This window comes from Eschscholzia californica, unplaced genomic scaffold (genome assembly GCF_041429995.1).
Source record: "Eschscholzia californica isolate CP2 unplaced genomic scaffold, dmEscCali1.0.p SCAF_4, whole genome shotgun sequence".
NCBI lineage: Eukaryota > Viridiplantae > Streptophyta > Magnoliopsida > Ranunculales > Papaveraceae > Eschscholzia > Eschscholzia californica.
In genome coordinates this window covers 12388149-12403030 of record NW_028238461.1, presented here as the reverse complement: position 1 = coordinate 12403030, position 14882 = coordinate 12388149, and the positions used below count along the sequence as shown (strand labels likewise).

Here is a 14882-nt window from a genome sequence, read left to right as displayed (position 1 = left end):
TTTTTTCCACAAAAAAATAATAATAGATAAATACACATGTGAATCACTAATGATTTTCATCATCTTACATTTTGTTTGATTTTGTAAACGTAATTTATTTCCGTACGAAAAGCCCACAATTAAATTTCGCCCTGGGCCCTCAAATTCTCAGCCACGGCTCTGTGCCAAGCTCTCATTTTTTCTTCTTCTTTTCTTCTTCTTCTTCTTCAGCCATTTTCTTCTTCTTCTTCTGTGATTTAACATGACGTTGAACATGTGCAGCAACCTCTTCCACTACCAGCTTACCCTCAAAAATTTTGTTATCATTCTCAAACTTACATTTCTTACAAATAAACTTTCCATCCTGGTTAAACGACATTGTAATTGATAAAAGAGAGAGAGAGACTGAGAGAGAGTAAGAGTTGTTGTTGTATGGGTTAGGTAATTGTTAAGTTATCATGATCTCTATTTATACTGTCTCGAGTGGGAAAAATGGGCGCAAGTTGATTATCTTTTTACCCTCACCTGGTAACTTTGAAACTAAACCACCCCCTCGTCATTTAGTTACGAATAAAAACAAAACTATCGCTTTCTCTCTAAACGGTTTCCCTCTCTCTCTCTCCCTATCCCTCTCTCTCTTATTCAATGAATTACAACATATTTATGGTAACAAATTAAACAAATGACTCGTGTACACTGCGACATCTTATACAATTTCATATGCTTCATAATAAAGGATTGTGTACAAAAATTATGATATTGTTTTCATGCTTCCATACACAGAGTAAAGCACAATAGTTGGCCACCTTAATTTTAATTTAGATCGTATTTGACATTTTCCAGCATCACTTTTAATCTTCTAAGACATACGGGTAACTACAGTTGACGGTGGCCCTTGCATCTTTTAGTGACACATAATAAGAAGTTGTAAAAAGGGAAATTGTTAGCAGAGTTGTGTCTAACCCACTTTTGACGTGTCAGGACCATCCAAATCTATATAACACCACTAGGGTTTATCTGAAATAACTCTAATGGTGTGTTTGATTGCAGGATTCCTATCAAAAGTGGAATTTGGTAAGAATCATGAATCCTTGGTCTGTTTGGCTACCAAGAATTCTAAGACTCTTGAATCCTAAGGATTCCTAATTCCAAAATTTGTATTGGACCAAACTCCCACCCTACCCCATGGGATTTGCTAGGATTTTGGATTAATGAATCTAAATTTCAAACTTAAAATCAACAAAAAAATATTTCCTTCTACAAAATCATTATTCTTTTTCAAAATCATTATTTTTTTCAAAAATCATATTTTTTTCGAAAGACGTTTAAAAAATACTCAAATAATAATAAATCATAGGATTCTTAGTTGTCAAACAAGCCAAAAAATATTACTTGGATTCATGAATCCGTGGAATCATGAATCCCAAGGACTCATGATTCCGCCATCCAAACACACCAAATTATTTTGACTAGGAATAGGATCTAAAAAAGACTGTAGTAAATTGCAAAATGATTAATACGGGAGCTGCAAATACTTAACCATCCCTAAACATCTTGAGCTATACGTTACATCATAGTTTCTTGTACTCCATAATCATTTTCACACCGCTAATATAGAACGAGTGACCTTCGTATGATTACGAAAGTCATTGATAAATGGAAAGTTTGGGTCAAATGTTAGGTTTCGTTCTTTACGGTTGGTATCATATATAAGGATAACTTAAACCCGATACTCTCACCCCATTAGAACGATAGATGGGTATGTTGGGATACCTATATTTAAACTCCTCCGATTATAAGAAATTGGGAAGTTTTATAGGGCCTCCCCAATTTTGTTAAAAGGCCTCCCGATGAACCATTTTACTTGATAAATTATCATTGAGGGGGGTCTTTTTAACAAAAATGAGGGAGCCCTATAAAATCTCCCTAAGAAATTTACATGTGGATAATAGTCTAGTGGGAATAGGAAAAATGAGAACTGTGACAAACTATACACTAAGTTACAAAATTGGTTATAGATTGAAAATTGACATCATGGTAGACCTAGTTGCATATGCTCTGAATTACCCAAAAAGATACATGTAGTAGTTGAAAAGAACCCAAATAAGAAGATGGGTAAAAGTAAGAACAGTCCATAAGAAGATGAGTAAAAGTAGACCGAGTGGATCAAATATCATAGTCTCCATTCTTTTTTTTTTTTTTTGTTGAAATTGTCATAGTCTCCATTCAGTATTAATTTTTTTTTTTGATAAAGTCATTCAATATTCATTCGTGTTGCTTTTTTGGTCTATGGAAAATTTATGTTGCTTAGTTGGAGCTCTTTCATATATTACACATAGTGGCTTATGTACAAAGATCATAGTCTTTCAGTATCATAGTCTTTACTATGATATTGATACATTATTGAAACTAATTTATTTATACCTAAGTTCAATATTTATGAATTTCATAAAAAAAAGTTCAACATTTATGAATTTGTACTTATATAGAATTAAATTTGGGATTGGGACATCTGGATTACAAAAAAAATGCATTGCCAACTAGGTTATCGATCGTTGGGTTTCAGGGATTGAATTACTACGTTTTTTTATGAAAGAGTTACTCCCTTAAGAGTGAACTCATGAAATGAAAATATATTCCCACCAAAAAGTTATTTCTACACTTTGCTTTCTTCTTCAAACTATATGACCCAATGAAAGTGTGTGAAAATGACCCGCAAATGATTCAAGAATTAGAAAGATGAAATCCAAGCAATCAACACTTTGGATTTTCAAACTTTTCCAGGACTCAAGATCAGGTATGAAGAATTTTCTTATCCTTACCATTTCACTAATTATCTTCGAGTTTCTTCCTAGAGTATGTTCGGACTTTCTTGTTCCTTTGTATGAACGGATCACCAAAATTGGAGAGTCCGACATTTTCCAAGTTTTAATTTTCGAGCATCCCTACGCTGATAGAATTTTGAAGATGCATCACACGTCAACTTGTAAACAACCCAAATGTTCACAAATTAGAACAAATGAAAACCAACAAAAGAAAAAACTCTTGTTTTATCTTTCTTTACTTGCTTCTCTCTGTAACTTTTTCATCTCTGTACAAGATTAACTTGAACAATTATTTTTCCACAACTCACATTCAATTTTCTTACTATTCTAAGAGTTTAATCTATAACATTAATTTAAAAGCAATTGTTTTCTTTTTTTTTGTGATTAATGGTAGTTGTGGGTGCAGAGATTATAACCCGAAATCAGAGAACTAAATGCAAATGAAAAGAATGCCATGAAAGACATTCCTATTGAACCAGTGTCCATCTCTGTAAACTTATCTTTCCCCCAATTCGTTTGCCAATCGTCTACTCTAGTCACCGGCTCGCCGCTGATGAGGAAGCCGATATCAGAAGGTACGTCACTATCTACAAAAACAACCAAGAACGAACATACCATTTTTCGTTATTGACGATGAAATTTAGCTTCAGAAACACTGATTAGATCGTAAACAATTGATTCGAATAGTACGTAAAGAATATACTTGCAGTATTGTGTGAGACGGGTATAATTCAAATCTTTATGATATTTCACAGTTGAAGTATATACTTTTAGAGCCAAATAATACTTGAGAATCTACATTAGCTTGGGAATATGGCGATCTAATTAAAGATAAGTTCAATGAAAAACAGAAGATTCGCTTCTCGAACACAACTTTTTGCAAACGTAGAAACAATTGGTTAATCTAGAAAAAAAATCCATTATCCCTATGCAGGAATCAAAGAAATTCTAAAGAACTAGCTAAAGATCCACCTTAATAGGTCAAACATAGATCAACCAAATGGTTTTGATTTCTAACTATCACTGAGACTAGCTTTCGGTGTTTTTCACAAACACCCGAAACAAATTTAGTGGTTAAAGGCTTTTAACCAAAAACCCCTCTGTGTAGACAGTATGAAAGGTCCAATAATGTTTTCTAATTAGATATACCCGAATAAATTTTCATCTCAGACTACCTTGACCAAAGTTTGTTGAAATTACTTCAAGATCGAAACTTTTAAGTGTATAGATTTCCATTCACTTCTCTCTATTATGGCAGAAAAGCGAACCATTTGTGAAACATCAAAAGAAGCACAGCTATTTGAATATTTTCATTCAGACAAACTACTAATCCCTTTGACTTCAAGTTCGGTAACGTCGTTTTCCGATTTCCACAAAGACGTTGATTAAAGACGTTGATTAAAGAAAACAAAGCAAGAAATGATTGAGTTACCATAGAAACTAAAGATGCAGATCTAAACCACGAATGTTATAACATGGGTTCGCCAAATATAAAAAGCAATTAGCTCCCACGACAATGAAAGTCATCAAGAACCATAATGAAGAAGGATCTTCCAACTTTGTTACTCATTATAATTAGCTACCCATGTTAGAATATTAACATTAAACATACTTTGATTACAATATTTTCACAAGATTCAAGACAATTATAAAGCAACTTAATCGCAGTGGGAAATAGTTGTCTCTAATGTTAGAATTGCCCTAAATGGACATATAAAATGCTAATAAAACAGACGAAAGTTTTGAACTTTGCTCCAACGATTCATGAATGAAACCACAATTCCTAAATGAAATCACATATCAAAAATGGGTTCTAGCTTCCGCATAAAACTTTCGGGGAATTTGAGAAACACCCATTAAAAATGAAATTGAAAATCTTTAGTACAGAGATGAAGAACTCAAGAATTTACCTGATCCATGGAGAAATCGAAGTAGTATCCAATATGGCGAGGGATAATGTGATTCTCGGTGACTAAATTATACGCCAAGTCGAACGCTTGAAACCCCGAACAAACAAATCCTATTATAGTCACTGATATACAGTACCTGCAAAATTAAACTAATACTCACATTGAAGAACTCAACTTAAAAAACTCAAAATTTCAAATCATTTTTAAATTAATGAAAGAACAGAATCCAATTCAAATTCCAAGAATTGATGCTAATTTTATATGCTTTAATCTAAATTCTTCAAACCTATCAAAGGAAAGAATCTAATTTATCAGGAATAGAATAGATGAATTGAAGTCATCAGAACCCTAAAAATCTAATTTTTTTTTTTTGTTGTTCTTGATTGAAATTTGAAAATGAAGAACAATGGTGAACTTCAATAAAACCCTAATTCAAGGATGAATTTTGACTAACCTGTACTCTTTATATCGATGGAATGAATCACCAGCCCAACCTTGAGTTTTATCAGCAGCCAAAATGAAATCAAACAGTAAATAACTGCACAGACCCTAAAGCTACTCTTTTGATCATTTCTTCTTTACTATCTCTCTTAATAATGGATAATAGATGTCTAGGTTTTCGTTCATTTCCATTCTCCATATCTTCTCTTCTTCCTCCTCCACTTGGGTAACCATCTTCACCATTACGATCTGTCTTCCCCATTACTGAAAGTTCCTCCCTAATCGATCTGTTAACCATGAAAACTGGTGGCGAATTTTTCCCTTGAATTGATTCTAATGGAGTTTCCGGTGGTGGAGGCGAAAAGGGTTTCTGTTCAGGTGGGGAGAATTCATATAAACGACGGTCAACTGGAACTATTGCTTTAGACAAAGGACTTTCCGGTGGTGGAGGAGAAAAGGGTTTCTTTTCTTTTCTGAAAAATTTAAGCGGAGATTGAGTATTTTCCGGTGGTGGTGGCAGTGGTGGTTGGGAAGGGGAAAGGGGTTTTCCCTTGTTAGTGAAGACCTTGTGATGATGATGGTGTTATCAGAGTGTAAGAATAGCAAAGTTTTAAAACAAAAGTGTGGGTGCCTTAGCTGAGCTATTGAGTGCCTAAGCAAAATGTAATGTCTGCTTATATTCTAAATAGTTGTTAAAAGTTAGTTAAGAAGTTGTTAATCTAACAACTCTCTCTAACTAACTTTCTCTTTCTCTCTCTAAACTCTTTAAATAGAGCTAATCAGTTGTAATACATTTTGATCGATTTCCAAGTTAATAAAATCGTGATTTCTCTTTCTCCTCTCTGATAATCTTCATCTTCTTCATTACTAATTCATCACTAATTCATCATCTTCAATCATTATCCGCCATTGTTATCATTAAGCTAATCTTTACATGGTATCAGAGCCTGTTTAAACAACAAATTCACCTTCAATTCAACGAAATCGAATCAAGTAAGTTCTAATTTCAATCTCTCTTATCTCTGATTCATTCATATTCTAATGGAATCCTCAAGTTCTACATTACAAAATTCGAATTCAAACACAAATGTTTCAATCTCAAACATATCAAACTTCATATCTGAAAAGTTAGATGGATCAAATTATTTACTATGGAAAGATCAATTTGAAACTATTCTCTTAAGTACTGATCTTTTAGGTTACATTGATGGATCAATTATGTCTCCAAGTAAATATATTGTTGAAAATGGTGTGGAAATGTTAAATCCATCTTTTCTCACATGGAGAAAGACAAATAGTTTTGTCAAAGCTTGTATGAAAGCCACTTTCACTCGAGCTGTATCATCTGATGTTTTAGGGCTTGATTCAGCCACAGAAATTTGGAAATTTCTTGAAATGATGTATATTGAGGAGTATGAAGCCAAAATTGTCTCTCTAAAAGAGCAACTCCAAAATGTTAAGAGAGGAGATCTATCAGTTAGTAATTACTTAAGGAAGATAAAGAACATTTCTGATTCTTTGACTGTTGTGAGTAATAAAGTTCCTGAATCCGAGCTATGTCGAATAGCTTTAAAAGGATTAGGGAAAGAGTATAAACAATTTGTTATTGCTACACATCAAAGAGAATCCAAATTATCTTTTCCAGAGTTGAGAACTCGAATCATTCATCATGAACAATGGTGAAGTACTCAAGAAAATGATGAAATAAATGAGTCTGCTTACTTAACCAGAGGAATACAATTCAGACAACAAGCAAAACCAAATCAAGTTAGTCAAAATCAATTGAGGTATTCACAACCTCAACAACAAAGGTATTATGCAAATCAAGAGCAACAAAATCTCTCAAATAGCAACAAATATAGCAATCATAACAGCAATCAGTATAGCAATTATAATAGCATTCAAAAGTCAAATAATAGCATTCAAAAGAACTCTCAATCAGGTGAAAGGGCAAATGATTTCGATTTCTCTAGTATTCCTTGTGGGATTTGCAGAAAATGGGGCCATGCTGCCTCTAAGTGCAGATACAGGTATGCTCCTGATGACTCTTATAAACTCTATAATAGCAATAATCCAAATAATAATCATAATAGTACAAGTATTACTAATAGTAGCATAAACAAGAATTTTAATAGCAAAGACAGACCAAACTTTGCTGGTCTGCATCTATATGAAGAAGGTGAACCTTCTCATTCTCATTCTCATCATGAAGAAGAGAAACTAAGTGAGGAAGAAGCATATGATGCTCAATTTGGTCACTTTTCGGACAACAATGATTATGAAGAAGCTCTAATGGTTTTAGTGATTAAGAAAAATAATGATCCTTCTTCAGCAATTTGGTTAGCTGATAAAGGGGCTACAAGCCATATGACCTATGATGCAAATGCTATTACAAATGAAAGAAGCTATTCAGGTTCCAACTCAGTTATGGTTGGAAGTGGAACATGTATACCCATTTCTAGCACAGGTGATACCAAGCTTACAACTGATGATCATATATTTGATCTCAAAAATGTGTTAGTTGTTCCAAATATCAAAATTCACATCCAAGAAAAGTGCATAAACTTGGTAAACCACAAGTTTTAGCTCAAATTCAAGGACCATATTTTGCAATTGTGTGACTATGAGAAAAACCAACCGAACTTGCGGAGATATGATCGTTGTATGTTGATTTTGGCATATAGTCTCATGTCATGGTCCCACTTTTTTCTTCTATCTAGTTCAACTTCAATTCTTTACTAAGCGTAGTTTGAATTCACTTTTCATTCTATGATAATCTTTATGTATCAAAGTACTGGTAACATATTACCATCGATGTATACTTGGATATTGAGCACTGGTTGGTGGAAATCTCGAGCTCCTGTCGACCCGGACGCTGTCGTTGTGGTTGGATTCTTGTGTATTTGTTTACTAGGAGGCTTCATTTACATCAACAGGTTAGTACTCTTTCTGAATACATTTTACTATTTTCTGTGTAGGAATAAATCTCATTCGGAAACCAAGACTACCCATATACCAAACTCTAAACGTACGACCACACTTATCACCTGAATAACCGACAGAGCTGTGTACAATGGTGAAAATTTTCCTCCATGGACATCATAGAACTACGTGATTTTTCCATTTTCATATTTTCATGTTATGATTGCAGTGTGAAGCACACAAAATCCGATAGGACACAATGGAATCAATCGGTGAAACTTATTGTGATTATAGCGAGCTTATACTGTGTTTGGTGTGCAAGTCAAATTTACTGGAGAAACCCACCTCGACCGGCCATTGGTGAAGAGGCAGATCTTGGTGTTCTTGTGTTTCTTGCAATTTATTTTTTTCTCCCATATAGCTTGTGCATTATGTCAATGAACTCTAAAGATTACATCAACACAACAGAGCATATCCCACGATAACAATGAATGTTTGTGGATTGTCTCAGTAGTGAGATGGTAGCGACCGCCTCCTCTGACTCTGTAATTAAGAAGGTTTCGTGTTGAGCCCAGTAGCTCTTGTATATTGTAATAATAATCATAAATATAATAAAAGTGCTTGTTTTTTTGTAATCTTTTACTGTTAGACAATTAGGTTATTGGTTATATTGCTCCAAATCAGCCGTTATTTGGTGTTCTGTTGCTTCTACAATCTTGGGAAGTGCTGGTAGCTTATCCGCTTTAGCTAATATACCGAGGTGAGTAACTTACAGCAACTTGGCGCAAAGAGAAAAAATCTAGCAGGATTTTTTCTTCCACCTCCGAGTTTCGAAGAGGATACCTTGAGCGGACAGAGCTTTTTCTGAACGCTCCTCCTGGTCTGTGGAAGAAGGTTCATCGACTTCTATGTTCAAATTCTGCACTTGCAGTGAGAAATAACTTGGGGAGTTATTCGACAGGAGAGGGAGGAAAGGACACGAGGGAAGAGATTTGAACGAAAATTTGTAAAGTTACAAGAACTTCCTCCTGCTAAACGACCGAAGCCTCTTCCTGTTCCACAATTAGAGACGGAGAAGAAGAGGGGTGGTTGTCGTCTTCGAAATCATAAACAAAGGTTTGTCAAAACAGAGATGATGAAGCTGGCTAACAGAGTACAGTTTGGAACACCCGAAGAGAACTCTGTAGGGGATGGATTGAGTATAGGCTTTGGTATGCTAGGTCAGGCTGGGAAGGACAAGCTGCATAGATCAACTAGTCAGTGAAAGTTTGATTCAGAAGTTATGACGAAGTAAGTTTTATAACCCGTTTCATGCCTTCCTACATCTGTTTTGCTTGAGCTATTACGTTCATAACAATCGACGTTCAACATTGGTCATTAACCTAATCCTCACCCCATACTGCGTGGGTCAACTAGTCAGTGAAAGTTTGATGCAGAAGTAAGTTTTATAACCCGTTTCATGCCTTCCTACATCTGTTTTGCTTGAGCTATTACGTTCATAACAATCGACGTTCAACATTGGTCGTTAACCTAATCCTCACCCCATACTGCTTTCAGGTCCATGGGAAAGAAGCAGCACTACAGAAGTGGTAATACTACCTCAGGATTGTTTTCGAGTCTAGCATTTATGCCCGTCCAAGTGCGCCTCTCTATCTCTATTTCCCTCAACACAGATCTACATTCTTATTTAAGCTTCTGATGTATGGCTTATAATCATGGGTTTGAAGGGAATTGAGCTTTTGAATAACGAAGCTCGTGAGAATAGCAGCAGAACTCAAGAGTACTATTTCACTTTAGGTTCAAATACTGTAAATAGGTTGTCACTCTTTTAAGTACCTAATCAGATGCTAACTTACATTTTCATATGAAAATATTATGGTATCAACAAGGTGGTTTTTGTTTTGTAAAATTTAGTTCTGACCAATATGAATGGCCAACTCCTATTGATTTTGTTCTGATCAATCTAGCAATTTATGAATCTACCAAGTACACTATATTTTTATGCTTCTAAAAGGTACGAATATTGCAGTAATAATGGAGTCTTCAAACAGAGTTTGTTTACTCAAAACAATTCGGCGAGAAAAGACTACATCTGCTTCTATTTCCTGCTTCCTAATCTGAACAGACTACATCAATTGCTACTTAAATATCTTCGTGTTCGGTGTTCGAATTAGAAGTACTGCTAGAAGCCAGACCTATTGAATAAGTAAGAAAGTATAAATCTAGTATATTTTTCCAATGGTTGCTGAGTATATAAGGGTGGAGTAGTATATATCGAAAATACACCAATTAAACTGAAATTAAAGCATATAACATTTCACCACATGAAAGAGGAAAGAATGATGACAATAATTGTTCATATAACATTTATTAACCTCAAAACACCAAACTGAAATTAAAGCATATAAAATTTCACAACATAAAACAGGAAAGATGGATGGCAATAATGGTTCATATAACCTTTATTAACCTCCAAAATGTCAATCAGAAAAGAAAAGATAATCAAAAGTTTATGTTATAATTAAAAGTCGCGGAAGCTATCGAACCTATCCTTGAAATTGATCCGATTATGAAGATTAATCGAAAAGCTAAGCCAAAATCAAATATGCGAACAGAATTTAACGAGGTTCGGCTTTAAAGCCTACGTCCTCGGGCGAACAAGAAATCTTTATTGAAGGATAGATGAAGACGACTCACACAACCCGCAAGTTCGTCCCAAGATGGTACCGTATAGAATTTAACCTTCTATACTAAATCTTCGACGACCGAGAAATTTAACACCGCTCAAAACTATGAACAAAAAATTTCTCTCTCACTTGCTCTCTCTCTTTAGCTCTCTCTAAAGAAGAGTTGTTGTTGCTTGTGTTGGTGATAATGATCTCACAAGATGCCTCCTATATATAGGATATTAAACCGACTTAGGAAGTTACCAATTAGAAACTCCAATTAATAGAAACTGCCTCTCAATTAGAAACCAATTGAAACCGCCTATTTAGTGAGAAACCGCCTCCTCAATTGAAATCCAATTGAAACCGCCTCCAATTGCATCCAAAAACCGCCTCAAGCCATCTTCCCTCTTTCAATTCTCCACCTCGTACACAATTTGACACACTTCAAATTTTGGACGAACACCAGGATACTCCTTGTAAGATATATCTGCTTCTTGTAACTTCATCCGACTGCACCATATGACCATGGCTGCCTACGTACCCTTTTACAGGATCAAGCCTACCGTAGTTCTACCAACCCTTCACATAAAGATTACCTTGTCGCCATTACGCCCTTTCGGGCAACTTAACACGAGCCGATTTGCAGCAATTCCAGACAATGCTGAAACTTGCTACACGTCACCACTTTAGTCAACATGTCCGCGGGATTCTCATCTGTGTGTACCTTCATGAGAGAAACATCACCTTCCTCTATGACATCTCGTACAAAGTGATACCTGACATCGATATGCTTAGTGCGAGCATGGTGAACCTGATTCTTCGCCAAGTGGATTGCACTTTGACTATCACTCCATACATCTACGCACTCCTGCTTAATCCCCAGATCGTCCAGAAGACCCCACAACCACAATGCTTCCTTCACACCCTCGGCCATAGCCATATACTCGGCCTCCGTAGTAGATAACGCAACTGTAAATTGTAACATCGATCGCCAACTAACTGGAGCACCATGTACCCTAAATACATAACCAGTAGTAGATCGTCTTCTATCTAGATCGCCAGCATAATCTGAGTCAACATAACCGCTTACCTGACATGTGTCTCCACCAAAGCACAAACCCGTATCAACGGTACCCTTCAAGTACCTCAAGACCCACTTCACAGCTTCCCAATGTGTCTTCCCCGGGTTTGCCATAAACCTACTAACCACACTGACCGCTTGTGAAATATCCGGACGAGTACACACCATAGCGTACATCAAACTGCCAACTGCACTAGCATACGGTACACGATCCATATGATCCTTCTCCACCGTAGTAGTGGGAGATTGTTTTCCCGAGAGCCTGAAGTGTGGTGCCAAAGGTGTTGACACCGCCTTCGCATTCTGCATCCCGAATCGAGAGACTACTCGTTCGACGTAATCTTTCTGATTCAAGTACAGTTTCTTACTTGACCGCTCTCTCTTAATCTCCATTCCCAGTATCTTCTTTGCAGCGCCCATGTCTTTCATCTCAAACTCTTGACTGAGTTGAGATTTCAACTTATCTATCTCCACCATGCTTCGAGAAGCAATAAGCATGTCATCCACATACAAAAGGAGATAAATAAAGTCACCTTCGCGAAGCTTCTTGATGTATACACAACAATCATAGTCACTTCTGCGAAAACCATGCTTTAGCATGAAAAAATCAAATCGTTTGTACCATTGGCGAGGGGATTGTTTCAATCCGTAAAGAGATTTCCTCAAACGACATACTTGATTTTCTTTGCCCTCAACCTTGTATCCCTCAGGTTGAGCCATATAGATTTCTTCTTCCAAATCTCCGTGCAAGAAGGCAGTTTTAACATCGAGTTGTTCCAGCTCAAGATCACTGTGAGCAACAATACTCAATAGCACCCGAATAGAAGTATGTTTCACGACCGGTGAGAAAATCTCATTGTAGTCGACCCCTTCTTTCTGCGCATATCCCTTGGCCACTAGTCTTGCCTTATACCTTGTACCCTTGATTTCGGAAGAATCCTCTTTCTTTTTGTACACCCATTTACAACCAATAACAGACTTACCTTCGGGCAATGGGACAACCTCCCATGTCTTGTTCTTGTGGAGAGACTCCATCTCTTCTTGCATAGCAACCAACCAACTCTCTCTTTCCTCCGCGGTAATAGCTTGTTTGAAGGTGACCGGCTCGTCGTCTTCCACCGAGAGTGCATATTCAACCACATTTGCCTGCCCGTAATGCCTAAGAGGTTTGTCTGACCCTAACCTCTGTACCGGCTTATATAACCGTTTCGGCCTAGTGTGTACCGAAACATCCTGCTGTTGTTGTTGTAAAACTTGTGTACCTTCCCCTTGAACCTCCTCATGATCGGGTTCATCAATTTCCTCATCCTGAGTATTATCCTGATGCTCCACCTGATCATGATTCCTAGAAACCCGTTGGTCTTCGGCTTCTACTTCCACTACTTGAGCTTTAGTAGACCCAACATCACCACAACTAGGCACCGTAGCTTTCGCCATAGCTACAATAGATGACTCATCAAACACCACATCTCTGCTGATTACAAACTTCTTGTCTTCCGTACACCATAACCGATAACCCTTGACTCCTGTAGCATATCCTAAGAAAATTGTCTTCTTTGCTCTATTGTCAAGTTTGTTACCTTTAATATGGTAATAGGCCGTACAACCGAAAACCCTAAGTCTCCCGTAATCTGCATGTTCACCTGACCACACCTCGTAAGGTATGCCGCCATCTAAAGAAAAATGTGGAGACCTGTTCACAATATAACAAGCTGTAGCAACAGATTCTGCCCACCATTCTACGCCTAATCCCGAATTGGAGCGCATACATCTAGCCTTCTCAAGTAGTGTACGGTTCAATCTCTCTGCGACTCCATTCTGCTGAGGTGTGTTTACTACTGTCCAGTGCCTCACAATGCCTTCCTGATTACAAAACTCCTTGAATGCCCCATCCGTGTACTCGGTCCCATTATCCGACCTTAACGTCTTCAGCTTTCGACCAGTTTTGTTCTCAACCATTGCTTTCCACACCAGGAACATGTTGAATACCTCATTCTTATGCTTCAGAAAATAAAGCCAGACAAATCTCGAATGATCATCAACGAATGTAACAAAATACCTGGAACCACCCTTGGAAGGTAACTTTGCCGGTCCCCAGACATCGGTGTGTACGTAGTCTAACACCTCTTTGCTCCTGTGCTTACTTGTAGAGAACGTCACCCTGTGTGCCTTCCCGAACACACAATGCTCACAAAACTCCATGCAAGGCTTCTTCATGTCCTTCAACAAGCCTTTCCCGCACATCAAAGATAGACCCTTTTCTGACATATGCCCAAGGCGCATATGCCAAAGCCTCGTACTAGCCGTTGGATCCCTTCCACTGATTCCTACTGCTACATCTCCCGTAATTGTTGTCCCCAAAAGTTTGTATAAATTACCGTAACGAGTACCTCTCATTACCACCAAAGAACCCTTAACGACTTTTATGGAGCCATTCTCTATAATTATCTTACAGCCGTTCCGCTCCAACACACCAAGGGAAATTAGATTTTTCCGCAAATCGGGTATGTGTCTTACGTCCGTCAATGTTCTCACCACTCCATCGTGCATCTTGATACGTATTGTTCCGAGTCCCACAGTTTTACATATACTATCATCACCCAGTAAAACTGTACCACCATCTATACTCCTATAGGTAGTAAACAACTCCCTATTTGGACACATATGGTGTGACGCCCCTGAATCAAGCATCCACTTATCGAAGATTTTCTCAGACACCTCTGTCACCGAGAAACATTCATCCGCCTCTTCTGACACATATCCCGCCTCTTGCATCTCTTGTTTCTCCTTGTAGCCTTCGTTCTTTTGCTTCAACTTTCTCTTTGGACAAGCCGCTTTAAAGTGGCCAAGCTCACCACAACTAAAGCACGTTTTCTTGAAAGAGCCTCTAGATTTGGATCTAGATTTCCCGCCCTTTCCCTTTCCCCTTTCATTACTCCTCCCCCTCGTTACAAACAACCCTTGTGCTTGTTCTTTGTCTACTCCACCCGACGCCATACTGCTAGTAGCAACCTTACGAAGGTCATCCGCTAATAGCGAATTTCTCGTCTCGTCC

At 37.3% G+C, this 14882-nt stretch overlaps 1 pseudogene across 1 annotated transcript; it reads right to left on the bottom strand.

Moving 5' to 3' along the window:
- Window positions 1–2963: 2963 nt before the first annotated feature.
- LOC147542788 (CASP-like protein 4A3 pseudogene) lies at window positions 2964–5711 on the bottom strand (annotated as a pseudogene). The gene is made up of 3 exons (XR_015223527.1): window positions 5169–5711; window positions 4715–4850; window positions 2964–3391 (listed from the first exon to the last, which is right to left on the bottom strand). The product of XR_015223527.1 is annotated as a CASP-like protein 4A3 pseudogene (transcript).
- Between the last annotated feature and the right edge of the window lie 9171 nt (window positions 5712–14882).